The 5,417-nt window shown below is 39.1% G+C and overlaps 2 long non-coding RNA genes across 2 annotated transcripts; one reads left to right on the top strand and one right to left on the bottom strand.

Annotated features, from left to right (window-relative positions):
- Positions 1-917: 917 nt before the first annotated feature.
- On the top strand, positions 918-1,760 carry LOC120728910. Its single transcript, XR_005694807.1, has 4 exons — positions 918-1,044; positions 1,156-1,229; positions 1,383-1,430; positions 1,564-1,760. It is a non-coding gene; the product is annotated as an uncharacterized LOC120728910 (long non-coding RNA).
- Positions 1,761-4,779: 3,019 nt separating this feature from the next.
- LOC120728909 lies at positions 4,780-5,390 on the bottom strand. The gene is made up of 3 exons (XR_005694806.1): positions 5,314-5,390; positions 5,111-5,158; positions 4,780-4,976 (listed from the first exon to the last, which is right to left on the bottom strand). It is a non-coding gene; the product is annotated as an uncharacterized LOC120728909 (long non-coding RNA).
- Positions 5,391-5,417: the final 27 nt, after the last annotated feature.

Below are 5,417 nucleotides of genomic sequence, written 5' to 3'. Positions count from 1 at the left end.
ATCAATTAAAGAACAGCAAGCCACAAATGGAGAAAAGTTGGAACACTGATTAACCTTCTACTCCAACCTTCTGCAAAGAAGAGTGGGCCATCCCCCACAGATGTTAAAGGCTCACTGCCTGCTATCACATCTGGACAGGATCTTGAAAATCATTGACATGAACATGAACACACAGATGACCCGACAAAAAACAGAAGAGACTAAGGGTATAAATACACAGAAGGGTAATCACCTGGGAGAATCATCTGACACAAATGACCATGACGCCACAGGGGGTAAGTAAAACTAAGCACATTAACCATAGAAACAAGATTTTCAAAATGAAAAAGGAAGTATCGACAGACGTGAACTGGGACATGAAAGCTTGACAAAAGAGAGAGAGGGAGAGGGACTCAGAGAAGAGAGACACAAGGGACCTACATAAACAAGGAAGCATAGAAAAAACATAAACCAGACCAAACCGAACAAAGACAAACTAATAATGATACTAGAACTTTGATACTAGAACTAGAACATTGTCTCATAAGTAATACAAAATAGAAAATAACTCAACTATACCCTTAAGAATACCACATGACTTTAACATAATATTAACATAAGAAATCAACAATAAAAAATAACACAAAACGCTGGGTCACAGACCCACCCCTGAACGGTGGTAAAATATAACACCTGATTATTTTCTACATATATAGATACATACAACCTGGTGACCATTACCCCTACATTTTAAAGGGTAGACAATTATACTTAAAGGAACATACACAAACAACAGTTAGTTTTGTATGTGACTCAAGCCTGGTCAATCTCACATCACTGTGTTGCAGCAAAAAGATTAATCAGGTGTGTCCCTGATTGTTGCCCAATTGTGTTTACCCTTGTTAAGATGAGAATGTTTTCTAAGAGTTACAGTTTCCCAACAGTTACGCAAATGAGATTAAATCATCTCTTGCAACTGTGTATAAAAAGCTCTGCTGTCAGTACAACATTACCACAATCATCCACATCTCTGAGACAGTCTGCTGAAGTTGTGAAGACCTGACGGTAACATTTCTCATCAATCTCTTATTGCTCCTCTGTTTTCAGTATAATGTTGATTGAATGGTGATTTTGCAGATGGTTTTGACCACATCTTATCTGAAATATTGTCAACAGGTGAAATCACTGAAACCATGATCAAGGTTGTGTTTCTGCTTGGATGCCTGCTGAGCCTTGCACTGGCAAATCCTGTAAGTGTAATATGACTGTAGACTGTGCTAGTGATGTTATCTGTAATATATGAATATATCTTGCACTGTGTGTAACTGTGTAACCAGAGACTGTGTCAGTGCTCCTATCCTATCATATCCAAACAATTCATTTGCATGTTTGTTTTTAAACAGAATGACTCAGCACACGAGCGCGATGCACGTTCTTCATCTAGGGAGCGGGTGAGTCTCATGTTTGTCTTTCTAGGTTTGAACATTAGACACTTGACTCTCTGATATTTACATATCTCTAGAAGTTATTCACCAGAGAATGCATTATCACATGTAATAATATATATTACTGATTCTCTTGCAGAATACTGGGACTTCCCTAAATCGTCTTACCCTGCTACTACCTCTTCTACAGAATCCAGCACTTCTGCAGAATTCAACGCTCCTTGCTTTGCTTCTTGCTGCTATACGATAAGCTGCTCCTTAACCAACAGCTATTACTGCCATAAAGGATGAATTGAAAATGAACCAACAATGAATAAAAACCTATGTTAAATTGCACTGGGATTTTTTTTAATTTTATTTACGTACTTATTTTTGAGTGACTCGGTCTTAAAAGAAGTTAAAAAAAAAAAAAAAAAAACCCAAAACAGATTATTCTAGTCAATATAAACAACATCTCCTTGTTCATGCAGTTTCTCCCAAATCAACCCCCCCCCCCCCCCTCCACACACACACACACACACACACACACTTTTGTCTGATCATTACCCAATAACATGAGGGAGACCTACCTGGAGCCAAGTGTCATTCCACCCACTTGACCTCCGTCAGACTCACGGCCAGGTTCCCCATAGCACTCCTTTTATTGTGGTTACATGAATAAGCATAGGTTCATTAACACATGACGTTTCATACACACAAAGAGTACCTTGCCTGTGTGTGTGTGTGTGTGTGTGTGTGTGTGTGTGTGTGTGTGTGTGTGTGTGTGTGTGTGTGTGTGTGTGTGTGTGTGTGGTCAGAGTGTGACCCCATGAAGGCTCCCCAAAGCTGGTGCCAGGAGTCTAGTGGTCCATCTAAACAAAAGGCTCTTACACTCAAGCAGATATACGTGTGTTTGCTATACCATATATCAGCAAGAGAAGATACGACCTCTCCTAGGAGGTGTGTGATCTTTGCCAGAACACTCTGTAGAGGAGTGAACACACCTCCCTCTTCATGCTACACAGAGTTGTTACAGACCTCCTAGGATGAGACATTCTTTCAATCTACAAATGATTATATACACTTCTAAGCATATGAGTAAATATTTCTAAGCATAAATGACAATGAACAATACAAATCTAACAGTGCACCTTAAAGCTGATACAGTGGTCCCTCATTTATCGTGGGAGTTATGTTCTAAAAATAACCTGCGATAGCTGAAATCCCTGAAGTAGCCAACTGTATTCTCTCTTTTTTTTTTTTTAACAATTATTGTAGATGTTTTAAGGCTGTAAAACCCTTCACTACACACTATACACTTTTCTCAGACAAGCATGAACATCTTTACACTTTTCTCACTTGTTTAAACACTCAAAGTTCAAACCTTTGTAGAAAAATAAGTCTAGTATTCCAGAATGAAATCAAGGCTAAAAAACTGTTTTCAGGTCTACAACATGGGAATAGAGCAGCTGCAAGAGAAGTCAACATTAATGCATCAATGGTACGGAAGTAGAGGAAGCAAGAAGAATGAGTTGTGTAAAGTTTGACTTTTCTGACTGCTTTGTTTCGCTTAATGCGCCTTATAATCTGGAAAATACGGTAACTTCTACTTTCCGTTAGCATGTCCAGAAGTCCAACTTTTTGTGCGATTGTTAGCAGCCTCCTCTGCCTTTTGGGTGCTACCGCAGGTGCCTTTGACGGTGCAAAACGTTTCATCAACATTGTTGTGTTTGTTGGGGAGAAAACTTACAAACATACAGTACAGCATTTTAGAGTCACACTGCTAGCGATCGAAGATGTTTGTAAATTTGACAAGCTGAACAAATTCTGTACTGTACAGGAAACCCGGCACAAGATTGGACGCAGAACACAATGCGCTGTGCAAACAAAAACGAAAACAAACCATGTAAAATTGCACCAAAAAACATTTGCGAAACAGCGAGGCCGCGAAAGGTGAACCACATTATAGCAAGGGACCGCTGTAACTCGTATGCTACAGAAGAAATTGCACCTTACTAATTTAGAAGATCATCGTTTAGCCTGGAAAGTCAGTTTGCATCTGTATAAAAAAAAGGCTATATAATAATACTAGAGAACATCTTACACTTCATCACTGATTGATGGAAATAAGAACAACACTAGGTTTCTCTATAACACTCCAGCCAGACTGAGAAAACCCAGGGCTCTGTTGAGCCAACAGTCGTTTAACGTCAACTAGTGATGACTTTGTGAATTTCTTCACGTGTAAAATTTTAAACATTGAAGAAAAAAAATTGCCCATAATCATCGCACAGATGTAACATTATGTACAGCTACTTTCAGTAGGAAAAATTCAGGAAAAATGACAAAAGCTTTGTCCAAAAACTTATGTGTCATGGCTGTGTGAAGGCAGTCAGGAAAGGTGGACCCAAAAGCAGGACTCACAGAGACACAGGTGAACTCAAAACCCTCGGCTTTATTGTGGAAATGCAGACTGAACAAAGAACTAACTAGACTGGAATGCAAATAAACTAGCAGGCAGGCAAACAGAACACACAGAGTGGTATGAGGACGAACAGACGTTAACGACACCACACTGACACAAAGACACACTGGGCTTAAACACACTGAAGGAGTCATCAAGGAATTAAAGACAGAAGGGGAACACAGCTGGGAGGGATAAGACCTAACGAGACAGGGGGAACAAAGCTAGAAACACTGACAAAGACAGGAACATGAACCTTCAAAGTAAAACAGGAAACAAGACACACTTTACTAGGACACGGACTCGATCACGAGTTAAGACAGACTAGACGCTGAACTACACCGGCAATTAATAACAAAATACAACCTGAACCTTAGTCATAATGCAAAAACATACCAGAATAACTGAAAACACAGATTCCCATAATTCAAAAATAAACCAAAGCATAAGGAACTCAAAATGCTGGGTCGATCCGACCCAGGACCGTGACATTATGGGCCAAACTGTACAATAAAAAGGTGTTTGTGAAAAACCCAAAACAAATTTTGTGTCTGCCTGATTTTCACTGATGAACTTTATTTTGCAGCTACCAAACACAACAGTGAGCAGAAAGACTAAAGAAAAAGTCAAGATTCAGTTTAGAAAAGAGAAAAACTAAAGCAAAACAAGCAACATTATGTGCTTTAAGGTGCAAATTTGAGAGGTATACCAGGGAATCAGGTACTGATTGAAGCCTTTCTTTTTCAGAAGAGCTACAGTATCCAGAGTTGTACGTAGTGAAGAAGTAGCGTTCAGCTAGCTACACTGCACTGTTGGCACAACAAGATTTTTAATCTTATTTTAAGACAGAGTCACACAAAAATAAGCACTGATTTTCAATAATCCTTTAAATAAATGACAAAAGAACCCCAGTGCAATTCAACATAGGTTTTTATTCATTGTTGGTTCATTTTCAATTCATCCTTTATGGCAGTTGTAGCTGCTGGTTAAGGAGCAGCTTATCGTATAGCAGCAAGAAGCAAAGCAAGGAGCGTTGAATTCTGCAGAAGTGCTGGATTCTGTAGAAGAGGTAGTAGCAGGGTAAGACGATTTAGGGAAGTCCCAGTATTCTGCAAGAGAATCAGTAATATATATTATTACATGTGATAATGCATTCTCTGGTGAATGACTTCTTAGAGATATGTAAATATCAGAGAGTCAAGTGTCTAATGTTCAAACCTAGAAAGACAAACATGAGACTCACCCGCTCCCTAGATGAAGAACGTGCATCGCGCTCGTGTGCTGAGTCATTCTGTTTAAAAACAAACATGCAAATGAATTGTTTGGATATGATATGATAGGAGCACTGACACAGTCTCTGGTTACACAGTTACACACACAGTGCAAGATATATTCATATATTACAGATAACATCACTAGCACAGTCTACAGTCATATTACACTTACAGGATTTGCCAGAGCAAGGCTCAGCAGGCATCCAAGCAGAAACACAACCTTGATCATGGTTTAGTGATTTCACCTGTTAACAATATTTCAGATGAGATGTGGTC

The sequence above is a fragment of the Simochromis diagramma genome, unplaced genomic scaffold (genome assembly GCF_900408965.1).
Source record: "Simochromis diagramma unplaced genomic scaffold, fSimDia1.1 OVJJ01000302.1, whole genome shotgun sequence".
NCBI lineage: Eukaryota > Metazoa > Chordata > Actinopteri > Cichliformes > Cichlidae > Simochromis > Simochromis diagramma.
This window is presented reverse-complemented; position numbering and strand designations above follow the sequence as displayed.